Source organism: Hypanus sabinus, chromosome 12 (assembly GCF_030144855.1).
Source record: "Hypanus sabinus isolate sHypSab1 chromosome 12, sHypSab1.hap1, whole genome shotgun sequence".
NCBI lineage: Eukaryota > Metazoa > Chordata > Chondrichthyes > Myliobatiformes > Dasyatidae > Hypanus > Hypanus sabinus.
Genome location: NC_082717.1, coordinates 2,408,421 through 2,423,167, shown reverse-complemented (window position 1 = coordinate 2,423,167; position 14,747 = coordinate 2,408,421). Strand labels below are relative to the sequence as shown.

The 14,747-nt window shown below is 59.5% G+C and overlaps 1 protein-coding gene and 1 long non-coding RNA gene across 2 annotated transcripts in view; one reads left to right on the top strand and one right to left on the bottom strand.

Annotated features, from left to right (window-relative positions):
* LOC132402561 (uncharacterized) overlaps positions 1 to 14,747 on the bottom strand; it is a 68,689-nt gene that overhangs the window by 15,508 nt on the left and 38,434 nt on the right. The window lies entirely within an intron of this gene.
* Positions 1 to 14,747, top strand: part of LOC132402559 (uncharacterized) — a 34,456-nt gene that overhangs the window by 17,063 nt on the left and 2,646 nt on the right. The gene's annotated exons all lie outside the window — the stretch shown is intronic.

Here is a 14,747-nt window from a genome sequence, read left to right as displayed (position 1 = left end):
AGTCAGTGATTGGGAGAGTGTCCATGGGCTGCGGGGGGGATTCAGTGGGTGGGAGAGTCAGTGATGGGGAGAGTGTCCATGGGCTGCGGGGGGGATTCAGTGGGTGGGAGAGTCAGTGATGGGGAGAGTGTCTGGGGGCTGTGGGGGGATTCAGTGGGTGGGGAGTCAGTGATGGGGAGAGTGTCCATGGGCTGCGGGGGGGATTCAGTGGGTGGGAGAGTCAGTGATGGGGAGAGTGTCCATGGGCTGAGGGGGGGATTCAGTGGGTGGGAGAGTCAGTGATGGGGAGAGTGTCCATGGGCTGAGGGGGGGGATTCAGTGGGTGGAGAGAGTGTCTGTGGGCTGTGGGGGGGATTCAGTGGGTGGGGAGTCAGTGATGGGGAGAGCGTCCATGGGCTGTGGGGGGGATTCAGTGGGTGGGAGAGTCAGTGATGGGGAGAGCGTCCATGGGCTGTGGGGGGGATTCAGTGAGTGAGGGAGTCAGTGATGGGGAAAGGGTCTGTGGGCTGTGGGTGGGGAGTCAGTGATGGGGAAAGGGGTCTGTGGGCTGTGGGTGGGGAGTCAGTGATGGGGAGAACATCCATGGGCTGCGGGGGGGGATTCAGTGGGTGGGAGAGTCAGTGATGGGGAGAGTGTCCATGGGCTGCGGGGGGGATTCAGTGGGTGGGAGAGTCAGTGATGGGGAGAGTGTCCATGGGCTGCGGGGGGGATTCAGTGGGTGGGAGAGTCAGTGATGGGGAGAGTGTCTGTGGGCTGCGGGGGGGATTCAGTGGGTGGGAGAGTCAGTGATGAGGAGAGTGTCTGTGGGCTGTGGGGGGGATTCAGTGGGTGGGAGAGTCAGTGATGGGGAGAGTGTCCATGGGCTGAGGGGGGGGATTCAGTGAGTGGAGAGAGTGTCTGTGGGCTGTGTGGGGGATTCAGTGGGTGGGGGGAGTCGGTGATGGGGGAGAGTGTCCATGGGCTGTGGGGGGGATTCAGTGGGTGGGAGAGTCAGTGATGGGGAAAGGGTCTGTGGGCTATGGGTGGGAGAGTCAGTGATGGGGAGAGTGTCTGTGGGCTGCGGGGGGGATTCAGTGGGTGGGAGAGTCAGTGATGGGGAGAGTGTCTGTGGGCTGTGGGGGGGATTCAGTGGGTGGGAGAGTCAGTGATGGGGAGAGTGTCCATGGGCTGAGGGGGGGGGATTCAGTGAGTGGAGAGAGTGTCTGTGGGCTGTGGGGGGGTTTCAGAGGCTGGGGAGTCAGTAATGGGGAGAGCGTCCATGGGCTGTGGGGGGGGATTCAGTGGGTGGGAGAGTCAGTGATGGGGAGAGTGTCCATGGGCTGCGGGGGGGATTCACTGAGTGGGGGAGTCAGTGATGGGGAAAGGGTCTGTGGGCTGTGTGTGGGGAGTCAGTGATGGGGAGAACATCCATGGGCTGCTGGGGGGATTCAGTGGGTGGGAGAGTCAGTGATGGGGAGAGTGTCTGTGGGCTGTGGGGGGGATTCAGAGGCTGGGGAGTCAGTAATGGGGAGAGCGTCCATGGGCTGTGGGGGGGATTCAGTGGGTGGGAGAGTCAGTGATGGGGAGAGTGTCCATGGGCTGCGGGGGGGATTCACTGAGTGGGGGAGTCAGTGATGGGGAAAGGGTCTGTGGGCTGTGGGTGGGGAGTCAGTGATGGGGAGAACATCCATGGGCTGCGGGGGGGATTCAGTGGGTGGGAGAGTCAGTGATGGGGAGAGTGTCCATGGGCTGCGGGGGGGATTCACTGAGTGGGGGAGTCAGTGATGGGGAAAGGGTCTGTGGGCTGTGTGTGGGGAGTCAGTGATGGGGAGAACATCCATGGGCTGCGGGGGGGATTCAGTGGGTGGGAGAGTCAGTGATGGGGAGAGTGTCTGTGGGCTGTGGGGGGGATTCAGAGGCTGGGGAGTCAGTAATGGGGAGAGCGTCCATGGGCTGTGGGGGGGATTCAGTGGGTGGGAGAGTCAGTGATGGGGAGAGTGTCCATGGGCTGCGGGGGGGATTCACTGAGTGGGGGAGTCAGTGATGGGGAAAGGGTCTGTGGGCTGTGGGTGGGGAGTCAGTGATGGGGAGAACATCCATGGGCTGCGGGGGGGATTCAGTGGGTGGGAGAGTCAGTGATGGGGAGAGTGTCTGTGGGCTGTGGGGGGGATTCAGTGGGTGGGAGAGTCAGTGATGGGGAGAGTGTCCATGGGCTGAGGGGGGGATTCAGTGGGTGGGAGAGTCAGTGATGGGGAGAGTGTCCATGGGCTGAGGGGGGGGGATTCAGTGGGTGGAGAGAGTGTCTGTGGGCTGTGGGGGGGATTCAGTGGGTGGGGAGTCAGTGATGGGGAGAGCGTCCATGGGCTGTGGGGGGATTCAGTGGGTGGGAGAGTCAGTGATGGGGAGAGCGTCCATGGGCTGTGGGGGGGATTCAGTGAGTGAGGGAGTCAGTGATGGGGGAAAGGGTCTGTGGGCTGTGGGTGGGGAGTCAGTGATGGGGAAAGGGTCTGTGGGCTGTGGGTGGGGAGTCAGTGATGGGGAGAACATCCATGGGCTGCGGGGGGGGATTCAGTGGGTGGGAGAGTCAGTGATGGGGAGAGTGTCCATGGGCTGCGGGGGGGATTCAGTGGGTGGGAGAGTCAGTGATGGGGAGAGTGTCCATGGGCTGCGGGGGGGATTCAGTGGGTGGGAGAGTCAGTGATGGGGAAGGGGTCTGTGGGCTGTGGGTGGGAGAGTCAGTGATGGGGAGAGTGTCTGTGGGCTGCGGGGGGGATTCAGTGGGTGGGAGAGTCAGTGATGAGGAGAGTGTCTGTGGGCTGTGGGGGGGATTCAGTGGGTGGGAGAGTCAGTGATGGGGAGAGTGTCCATGGGCTGAGGGGGGGGATTCAGTGAGTGGAGAGAGTGTCTGTGGGCTGTGTGGGGGATTCAGTGGGTGGGGGAGTCGGTGATGGGGGAGAGTGTCCATGGGCTGTGGGGGGGATTCAGTGGGTGGGAGAGTCAGTGATGGGGAAAGGGTCTGTGGGCTATGGGTGGGAGAGTCAGTGATGGGGAGAGTGTCTGTGGGCTGCGGGGGGGATTCAGTGGGTGGGAGAGTCAGTGATGGGGAGAGTGTCTGTGGGCTGTGGGGGGGATTCAGTGGGTGGGAGAGTCAGTGATGGGGAGAGTGTCCATGGGCTGAGGGGGGGGGATTCAGTGAGTGGAGAGAGTGTCTGTGGGCTGTGGGGGGGTTTCAGAGGCTGGGGAGTCAGTAATGGGGAGAGCGTCCATGGGCTGTGGGGGGGGATTCAGTGTGTGGGAGAGTCAGTGATGGGGAGAGTGTCCATGGGCTGCGGGGGGGATTCACTGAGTGGGGGAGTCAGTGATGGGGAAAGGGTCTGTGGGCTGTGTGTGGGGAGTCAGTGATGGGGAGAACATCCATGGGCTGCTGGGGGGATTCAGTGGGTGGGAGAGTCAGTGATGGGGAGAGTGTCTGTGGGCTGTGGGGGGGATTCAGAGGCTGGGGAGTCAGTAATGGGGAGAGCGTCCATGGGCTGTGGGGGGGGATTCAGTGGGTGGGAGAGTCAGTGATGGGGAGAGTGTCCATGGGCTGCGGGGGGGATTCACTGAGTGGGGGAGTCAGTGATGGGGAAAGGGTCTGTGGGCTGTGTGTGGGGAGTCAGTGATGGGGAGAACATCCATGGGCTGCGGGGGGGATTCAGTGGGTGGGAGAGTCAGTGATGGGGAGAGTGTCTGTGGGCTGTGGGGGGGATTCAGAGGCTGGGGAGTCAGTAATGGGGAGAGCGTCCATGGGCTGTGGGGGGGATTCAGTGGGTGGGAGAGTCAGTGATGGGGAGAGTGTCCATGGGCTGCGGGGGGGATTCACTGAGTGGGGGAGTCAGTGATGGGGAAAGGGTCTGTGGGCTGTGGGTGGGGAGTCAGTGATGGGGAGAACATCCATGGGCTGCGGGGGGGATTCAGTGGGTGGGAGAGTCAGTGATGGGGAGAGTGTCTGTGGGCTGTGGGGGGGATTCAGTGGGTGGGAGAGTCAGTGATGGGGAGAGTGTCCATGGGCTGCGGGGGGGATTCAGTGGGTGGGAGAGTCAGTGATGGGGAGAGTGTCCATGGGCTGCGGGGGGGATTCAGTGGGTGGGAGAGTCAGTGATGGGGAGAGTGTCCATGGGCTGCGGGGGGGATTCAGTGGGTGGGAGAGTCAGTGATGGGGAGAGTGTCTGGGGGCTGTGGGGGGGATTCAGTGGGTGGGGAGTCAGTGATGGGGAGAGTGTCCATGGGCTGCGGGGGGGATTCAGTGGGTGGGAGAGTCAGTGATGGGGAGAGTGTCCATGGGCTGAGGGGGGATTCAGTGGGTGGAGAGAGTGTCTGTGGGCTGTGGGGGGGATTCAGTGGGTGGGGATCAGTGATGGGGAGAGCGTCCATGGGCTGTGGGGGGGATTCAGTGGGTGGGAGAGTCAGTGATGGGGAGAGCGTCCATGGGCTGTGGGGGGGATTCAGTGAGTGGGGGAGTCAGTGATGGGGAAAGGGTCTGTGGGCTGTGGGTGGGGAGTCAGTGATGGGGAAAGGGTCTGTGGGCTGTGGGTGGGGAGTCAGTGATGGGGAGAACATCCATGGGCTGCGGGGGGGGGATTCAGTGGGTGGGAGAGTCAGTGATGGGGAGAGTGTCCATGGGCTGCGGGGGGGATTCAGTGGGTGGGAGAGTCAGTGATGGGGAGAGTGTCCATGGGCTGCGGGGGGGATTCAGTGGGTGGGAGAGTCAGTGATGGGGAAAGGGTCTGTGGGCTGTGGGTGGGAGAGTCAGTGATGGGGAGAGTGTCTGGGGGGGATTCAGTGGGTGGGAGAGTCAGTGATGGGGAGAGTGTCCATGGGCTGCGGGGGGGATTCAGTGGGTGGGGAGTCAGTGATGGGGAGAACGTCCATGGGCTGTGGGGGGATTCACTGAGTGGGGGAGTCAGTGATGGGGAGAGCGTCCATGGGCTGTGGGGGGGATTCACTGAGTGGGGGAGTCAGTGATGGGGAGAGCGTCCATGGGCTGTGGGGGGGATTCAGTGGGTGGGAGAGTCAGTGATGGGGAGAGCGTCCATGGGCTGTGGGGGGGATTCAGTGAGTGGGGGAGTCAGTGATGGGGAAAGGGTCTGTGGGCTGTGGGTGGGAGAGTCAGTGATGGGGAGAGTGTCTGTGGGCTGTGGGGGGGGATTCGGTGGGTGGGAGAGTCAGTGATGGGGAGAGTGTCCATGGGCTGCGGGGGGGATTCAGTGGGTGGGAGAGTCAGTGATGGGGAAAGGGTCTGTGGGCTATGGGTGGGAGAGTCAGTGATGGGGAGAGTGTCTGTGGGCTGTGGGGGGGATTCAGTGGATGGGGAGTCAGTGATGGGGAGAGCATCCATGGGCTGTGGGGGGGATTCACTGAGTGGGGGAGTCAGTGATGGGGAGAGCGTCCATGGGCTGCGGGGGGGATTCAGTGGGTGGGAGAGTCAGTGATGGGGAGAGCGTCCATGGGCTGTGGGGGGGATTCAGTGAGTGGGGGAGTCAGTGATGGGGAAAGGGTCTGTGGGCTGTGGGTGGGGAGTCAGTGATGGGGAGAACGTCCATGGGCTGTGGGGGGGATTCACTGAGTGGGGGAGTCAGTGATGGGGAGAGCGTCCATGGGCTGTGGGGGGGATTCACTGAGTGGGGGAGTCAGTGATGGGGAGAGCGTCCATGGGCTGTGGGGGGGATTCAGTGGGTGGGAGAGTCAGTGATGGGGAGAGCGTCCATGGGCTGTGGGGGGGATTCAGTGAGTGGGGGAGTCAGTGATGGGGAAAGGGTCTGTGGGCTGTGGGTGGGGAGTCAGTGATGGGGAGAGCGTCCATGGGCTGTGGGGGGGATTCAGTGAGTGGGGGAGTCAGTGATGGGGAAAGGGTCTGTGGGCTGTGGGTGGGAGAGTCAGTGATGGGGAGAGTGTCTGTGGGCTGTGGGGGGGATTCGGTGGGTGGGAGAGTCAGTGATGGGGAGAGTGTCCATGGGCTGCGGGGGGGATTCAGTGGGTGGGAGAGTCAGTGATGGGGAAAGGGTCTGTGGGCTATGGGTGGGAGAGTCAGTGATGGGGAGAGTGTCTGTGGGCTGTGGGGGGGATTCAGTGGATGGGGAGTCAGTGATGGGGAGAGCATCCATGGGCTGTGGGGGGGATTCACTGAGTGGGGGAGTCAGTGATGGGGAGAGCGTCCATGGGCTGTGGGGGGGATTCAGTGAGTGGGGGAGTCAGTGATGGGGAAAGGGTCTGTGTGCTGTGGGTGGGGAGTCAGTGATGGGGAGATCGTCCATTGGCTGCGGGGGGGATTCAGTGGGTGGGAGAGTCAGTGATGGGGAGAGTGTCCATGGGCTGCGGGGGGGATTCAGTGGGTGGGGAGTCAGTGACGGGGAGAACGTCCATGTGCGGCGGGGGGGATTCAGTGGGTGGGAGAGTCAGTGATGGGGAGAGTGTCCATGGGCTGCAGGGGGGATTCAGTGGGTGGTTGAGTCAGTGATGGGGAGAGTGTCTGTGGGCTGTGGGGGGGATTCAGTGGGTGGGGGAGTCGGTGATGGGGGAGAGTGTCTGTGGGCTGCGGGGGGGATTCAGTGAGTGGGGGAGTCAGTGATGGGGAAAGGGTCTGTGGGCTATGGGTGGGGGAGTCAGTGATGGGGAGAGTGTCTGTGGGCTGTGGGGGGGATTCAGTGGGTGGGAGAGTCAGCGACGGGGATGGTGTCTATGGGCTGTGGGGGGGATTCAGTGGGTGGGGGAGTCAGTGATGGGGAGAGTGTCTGTGGGCTGTGGGGGGGGATTCAGTGGGTGGGGGGAGTCAGCGACGGGGAGAGTGTCTGTGGGCTGTGGGGGGGATTCAGTGGGTGGGAGAGTCAGTGATGGGGAGAGCGTCCATGGGCTGTGGGGGGGATTCACTGAGTGGGGGAGTCAGTGATGGGGAGAACGTCCATGGGCTGCGGGGGGGATTCAGTGGGTGGGAGAGTCAGTGATGGGGAGAGTGTCCATGGGCTGCAGGGCTGATTCAGTGGGTGGGTGAGTCAGTGATGGGGAAAGGGTCTGTGGGCTGTGGGTGGGGGATTCAGCGATGGGGGAGAGTGTCTGTGGGCTGTGGGGGGGATTCAGTGGGTGGGGGAGTCGGTGATGGGGGAGAGTGTCCATGGGCTGCGGGGGGGATTCAGTGGGTGGGAGAGTCATTGATGGGGAGAGTGTCCATGGGCTGTGGGGGGGATTCAGTGGGTGGGAGAGTCAGTGATGGGGAGAGCGTCCATGGGCTGTGGGGGGGATTCAGTGAGTGGGGGAGTCAGTGATGGGGAGAGTGTCCATGGGCTGGGGGGATTCAGTGGGTGGGAGAGTCAGTGATGGGGAGAGCGTCCATGGGCTGTGGGGGGGATTCAGTGAGTGGGGGAGTCAGTGATGGGGAAAGGGTCTGTGGGCTGTGGGTGGGGAGTCAGTGAAGGGGAAAGGGTCTGTGGGCTGTGGGTGGGGAGTCAGTGATGGGGAAAGGGTCTGTGGGCTGTGGGTGGGGAGTCAGTGATGGGGAGAACATCCATGGGCTGCGGGGGGGGATTCAGTGGGTGGGAGAGTCAGTGGTGGGGAGAGTGTCCATGGGCTGCGGGGGGGATTCAGTGGGTGGGAGAGTCAGTGATGGGGAGAGTGTCCATGGGCTGCGGGGGGGATTCAGTGGGTGGGAGAGTCAGTGATGGGGAGAACGTCCATGGGCTGCGGGGGGGATTCAGTGGGTGGGAGAGTCAGTGATGGGGAGAGTGTCCATGGGCTGCAGGGGTGATTCAGTGGGTGGGTGAGTCAGTGATGGGGAAAGGGTCTGTGGGCTGTGGGTGGGGGATTCAGCGATGGGGGAGAGTGTCTGTGGGCTGTGGGGGGGATTCAGTGGGTGGGGGAGTCGGTGATGAGGGAGAGTGTCTGTGGGCTGCGGGGGGGATTCAGTGACTGGGGGAGTCAGTGATGGGGAAAGGGTCTGTGGGCTATGGGTGGGGGAGTCAGTGATGGGGAGAACATCCATGGGCTGCGGGGGGGGATTCAGTGGGTGGGAGAGTCAGTGGGTGGAGAGAGTGTCTGTGGGCTGTGGGGGGGATTCAGTGGGTGGGGAGTCAGTGATGGGGAAAGGGTCTGTGGGCTGTGGGTGGGGAGTCAGTGATGGGGAAAGGGTCTGTGGGCTGTGGGTGGGGAGTCAGTGATGGGGAGAACATCCATGGGCTGCGGGGGGGGATTCAGTGGGTGGGAGAGTCAGTGATGGGGAGAGTGTCCATGGGCTGCGGGGGGGATTCAGTGGGTGGGAGAGTCAGTGATGGGGAAAGGGTCTGTGTGCTGTGGGTGGGAGAGTCAGTGATGGGGAGAGTGTCTGTGGGCTGTGGGGGGGATTCAGTGGGTGGGAGAGTCAGTGATGGGGAGAGTGTCCATGGGCTGCGGGGGGGATTCAGTGGGTGGGAGAGTCAGTGATGGGGAGAGTGTCCATGGGCTGAGGGGGGGGGATTCAGTGGGTGGAGAGAGTGTCTGTGGGCTGTGGGGGGGATTCAGTGGGTGGGGAGTCAGTGATGGGGAGAGCGTCTATGGGCTGTGGGGGGGATTCACTGAGTGGGGGAGTCAGTGATGGGGAGAGTGTCCATGGGCTGTGGGGGGGATTCAGTGAGTGGGGGAGTCAGTGATCGGGAGAGCATCCATGGGCTGTGGGGGGGATTCACTGAGTGGGGGAGTCAGTGATGGGGAAAGGGTCTGTGGGCTGTGGGTGGGGAGTCAGTGATGGGGAGAACGTCCATGGGCTGCGGGGGGGATTCGGTGGGTGGGAGAGTCAGTGATGGGGAGAGTGTCCATGGGCTGCGGGGGGGATTCAGTGGGTGGGAGAGTCAGTGATGGGGAGAGTGTCTGTGGGCTGTGGGGGGGATTCAGTGGATGGGGAGTCAGTGATCGGGAGAGCATCCATGGGCTGTGGGGGGGATTCACTGAGTGGGGGAGTCAGTGATGGGGAGAGCGTCCATGGGCTGTGGGGGGGATTCAGTGAGTGGGGGAGTCAGTGATGGGGAAAGGGTCTGTGGGCTGTGGGTGGGGAGTCAGTGATGGGGGAGAACGTCCATTGGCTGCGGGGGGGATTCAGTGGGTGGGAGAGTCAGTGATGGGGAGAACGTCCATGGGCTGCGGGGGGGATTCAGTGGGTGGGAGAGTCAGTGATGGGGAGAGTGTCCATGGGCTGCAGGGGTGATTCAGTGGGTGGGTGAGTCAGTGATGGGGAAAGGGTCTGTGGGCTGTGGGTGGGGGATTCAGCGATGGGGGAGAGTGTCTGTGGGCTGTGGGGGGGATTCAGTGGGTGGGGGAGTCGGTGATGGGGGAGAGTGTCTGTGGGCTGCGGGGGGGATTCAGTGAGTGGGGGAGTCAGTGATGGGGAAAGGGTCTGTGGGCTATGGGTGGGGGAGTCAGTGATGGGGAGAGTGTCTGTGGGCTGTGGGGGGGATTCAGTGGGTGGGAGAGTCAGCGACGGGGAGGGTGTCTATGGGCTGTGGGGGGGATTCAGTGGGTGGGGGAGTCAGTGATGGGGAGAGTGTCTGTGGGCTGTGGGGGGGGATTCAGTGGGTGGGGGGAGTCAGCGACGGGGAGAGTGTCTGTGGGCTGTGGGGGGGATTCAGTGGGTGGGAGAGTCAGCGACGGGGAGGGTGTCTATGGGCTGTGGGGGGGATTCAGTGGGTGGGGGAGTCAGTGATGGGGAGAGTGTCTGTGGGCTGTGGGGGGGGATTCAGTGGGTGGGGGGAGTCAGCGACGGGGAGAGTGTCTGTGGGCTGTGGGGGGGGATTCAGTGGGTGGGGGGAGTCAGCGACGGGGAGAGTGTCTGGGGGCTGTGGGGGGGATTCAGTGGGTGGGGAGTCAGTGATGGGGAGAGTGTCCATGGGCTGCGGGGGGGATTCAGTGGGTGGGAGAGTCAGTGATGGGGAGAGTGTCCATGGGCTGAGGGGGGGGATTCAGTGGGTGGGGGGAGTCAGCGACGGGGAGAGTGTCTGTGGGCTGCGGGGGGGATTCAGTGGGTGGGAGAGTCAGCGACAGGGACAGCGTCTGTGGGCTCTGGGTAGACTGCCTGCAGTGACCGCGCCCAGAGTCCGTCAGCAGTTCTGTGCATGTGAAGGAACCAAGGAACTGTGTGTTCAGCACTGCGGTGAAAGCTGAGGCTGCAGAAAACACACCAACTTCCTGTGTGTTTCCACATTGCACACCAGCCCGGTTACCACCCAGTGCAGATACACAAACTACAGCCCAGATACACAGCCCCCTGCCCAGAAACACATGCCACAGTGCAAATACACAGACACCAGCCCAGATGTACAGGCCCCAGCCCAGATACAGTCCCCAGTCCAGGTACACAGAACCTTGCTCAGATACACAGGCCCCAGCCCAGATACACAGGCCCCAGCCCAGATACACAGTCCCCAGTCCAGGTACACAGAACCTTACTCAGATACACAGGCCCCAGCCCAGATACACAGGCCCCAGCCCAGATACACAGGCTCCAGCCCAGATACACAGGCCCCAGCCCAGATACACAGGCTCCAGCCCAGATACACAGGCCCCAGCCCAGATACACAGTCCCCAGTCCAGGTACACAGAACCTTGCTCAGATACACAGGCCCCAGCCCAGATACACAGTCCCCAGTCCAGGTACACAGAACCTTGCTCAGATACACAGGCCCCAGCCCAGATACACAGGCCCCAGCCCAGATACACAGGCTCCAGCCCAGATACACAGGCCCCAGCCCAGATACACAGTCCCCAGTCCAGGTACACAGAACCTTACTCAGATACACAGGCTCCAGCCCAGATATACGGGCCCCAGCCCAGATATACAGGCCCCAGCCCAGATACACAGGCTCCAGCCCAGATACACAGGCCCCAGCCCAGATATACAGGCCCCAGCCCGGATACACAGGCCCCAGCCCAGATACACAGTCCCCAGTCCAGGTACACAGAACCTTACTCAGATACACAGGCCCCAGCCCAGATACACAGGCCCCAGCCCAGATACACAGGCTCCAGCCCAGATACACAGGCCCCAGCCCAGATACACAGGCTCCAGCCCAGATACACAGGCCCCAGCCCAGATACACAGTCCCCAGTCCAGGTACACTGAACCTTGCTCAGATACACAGGCCCCAGCCCAGATACACAGTCCCCAGTCCAGGTACACAGAACCTTGCTCAGATACACAGGCCCCAGCCCAGATACACAGGCCCCAGCCCAGATACACAGGCTCCAGCCCAGATACACAGGCCCCAGCCCAGATACACAGTCCCCAGTCCAGGTACACAGAACCTTACTCAGATACACAGGCTCCAGCCCAGATATACGGGCCCCAGCCCAGATATACAGGCCCCAGTCCAGGTACACAGGCCCCAGCCCAGATACACAGGCTCCAGCCCAGATACACAGGCCCCAGCCCAGATATACAGGCCCCAGCCCGGATACACAGGCTCCAGCCCAGATATACGGGCCCCAGCCCAGATACACAGGCCCCAGCCCAGATATACAGGCCCCAGCCCGGATACACAGGCCCCAGCCCGGATACACAGGCCCCAGCCCAGATATACAGGCCCCAGTCCAGGTACACAGGCCCCAGCCCAGATACACAGGCTCCAGCCCAGATACACAGGCCCCAGCCCAGATATACAGGCCCCAGCCCGGATACACAGGCCCCAGCCCAGATATAAAGGCCCCAGCCCGGATACACAGGCCCCAGCCCAGATATAAAGGCCCCAGCCCGGATACACAGGCCCCAGCCCAGATATACAGGCCCCAGCCCAGATATAAAGGCCCCAGCCCGGATACACAGGCCCCAGCCCAGATATAAAGGCCCCAGTGTAGAGACACTCCAGCCACCATCTGATTTCTGAATAGTCCATGAACTGATGTCCACTACCTCACTACTTTGTTCTCTTTTACATGACTTACTTATTTTTTGTATATTATTTTCGTAGCTTGTATTAATTCTCATGTACCACACTGTACTGCTGCCACAACGCAACAGATTTCGTGACATATATCAGTGATAATTAACTAGATTCTGATTCGGATTCTGAATGCAGGTGACACTGGCAGTCCCAGAGCAAAGCCACTGACATTCCCAGTTTGGAAACACTAGCGGTCCCAACACAGAGACACTGGCAGTCCCAGTGGAGAGACACTGACAATCTCACTGTAGAGACACTGGTGGTCCCAGCATGGAGATTCTGATCCCAGCATGGAGACACTGGCAGTCCCAGTGTAGAGACACTGGTGGTCCCAGCACGGAGATTCTGATCCCAGCATGGAGACACTGGTGGTCCCAGCACAAAGTTTCTGGTCCCAACGTAGAAACACTGGCAGTCCCAGTGTAGAGACACTGGTGGTCCCAGCACGGAGATTCTGATCCCAGCATGGAGACACTGGCAGTCCCAGTGTAGAGACACTGGTGGTCTCAGCACGGAGATTCTGATCCCAGCATGGAGACACTGGTTGTCCCAGCACAAAGTTTCTGGTCCCAACGTGGAGACACTGGCAGTCCCAGTGCAGAGGTGCAGTGGTCCTGGCATGAGGCTCAGACTACTGTGAGGAGACACATCCCAAGTACAGTTCCTCCTGACTGCCTCTGTTAAGAATTCTGACCTCTCTCCGAGTTCCTCCTGACCCCACAACGAGACCTCAAAGGGAACCTGGAGGAACTCGGGGTGGTGAGAGTGTGGAAGTGCTGGATGCAGCTTCGGTTTCAACATTTAACAGAAATTGGATAGGTACATGATGGCAGGCTTATGGAGGACCGTGGTCTCGGTTTGGGTTGATGGGACTAGGCAGAAGAACAGTTTTGCAGCCGATGATCTGAAGGTCTGATTTTATGCTGTAGTGGCCTAAACCTCTATTTAACTCTCGAGCCTCAATTCTGAATTCACATCAGAAGTTGAAAGAAGGAGCTGGCAGTGGCCAATCAGCCCATCTAGACTGTCCCCTTCTGACTGCTGATGGCTGATGTGGATTAACAGACTCTCATTCAATTGTGCAACCCTTCACCCCACCCCCATCGCTTTTCAGGAATCCATCGATTAATGATAACCAGACCCTCCACTTTGATCAGCACTACTCCCTGAAGAAAGGCAGAAAGGCTCATTGTCCCCTCAGGGAAAATAATGCTGCTCTGTCTTGAGTGGTTCATAGTTCATTTTTAACCAGTGACAATAGTTCTCCCACAAGAGGAAATGCTCTCTCCACATTACCACCGATTCTGTCAGCTGCTGTTTACTCTTCTACCCTCCAGCAGGTATAGGCCCAGTATGCCTGACCTGCCACAGGCCTTTTGGCCCATCTAGTCTGTGCCAATCTACCAAGCTTTTTCAAATGCTATAAATATTGAGCAACACATACAAAATGCTGGAGGAGTTCATCAAGTCAGGCAGAATCTATGGAAAGAAATAAACTGTCGACATTTCGAGGTGAGACCCAAAGTATAGATGGGTCCTGATGAAGGGCCTCAGCCCAAAACGTCAGCTGTCTATTCCACTAGATGCTGCCTGGCATGCGGAGTTCCTCTGGCATTTTGTGTCTGTCTCTATATGCACTCCACTAAGCATCTCTGAGCAGTTCCTGTCTACGTAGTCCACGCTTCCCAGCAGCTCTGTCTCTGCTCAAACTGCAGCTCCTCTGATGCAGGCTGTGGCAGCACTAAGATCCAAGGCCATCACTCGGCGGTTTTCTTCTGACACTATCTTCACGAGGTGCTGTGTTCACATGAAGGGTCTCCAGTTTGAAATACCAGCACAGCTCTTCTCTCCTCAGAAGCTGCCTGAACTGCTGACTGTTTGCAGGAAGCCCTGTTTCCATATCAAACTTACAACACTGCAGGAGGTAAAGCATAGAGCAGCATCCGGTGAGGGAAATCGTCACCTCAGACTCCTGTGAGGCATCGACCATCCCTCGGCCTCCGCAGATTCTGCTCGACCCGTTCTGTTCCTCTAGTGGTTAGCTTGATGACTTCCAGTGTCTGCAGCCTCTTCTCTCTCGATCTGACAGATCCTTTCACTCTTTCAGATGACACAGACTCAGATCACAGTTATAGAGTCATAGAAAAGTACAGCACAGAAACAGGCCCTTTGGTCCTAGTCCATGTCAAAACCATTTAAACTGCCTAGTCTCATCAACCTGCACCACTTGTGCTGTCTGCTCCTTCCACCCTCTCCTGACTTTCTGAGGGAAGTTCCCCTTAAACTTGCCACCTTTCACCCTTAACCCATGACCTCTGGTTGTATTCCCACCAAACCTTTGAGGAGAAAGCCTGCTTACATTTACCCTGTCTATACCCCTCATAATTTTCTATCAAATATGCTCTCAGTCTTCTACATTCTGTGGAATGAAGTCCTAATCTATTCAATCTTTCCTTGTAACTCAGACCCTCCTGACATGGCAATATCCTTGCCAATTCTCTCTGCATGCTTTCAGCCTTGTTTACATCGTGACCAAAACTGCACACAGTACTCCAAATTAGGCCTCACCAATGTCTTGTACAACTTCAACATAACATCCAATCTCCTGTACTCAATACTTTGATTTATGAAGGCCAATAGGCCAAAAGCTTTCTTTACGGTCCTGTCAACCTGTGACACCACTTGCGAGGAATGATGGACCTGTATTCCCAGATCCCTTTGTTCTACAACACTCCTCAGTGCCCTACTGCTCACGTCCTACTAAAGTGCAAATCCTAGCACGTGACTGTATTAAATTCCATCTGCCAGTTTCCAGCCAATTTTCCCAGCTGATGC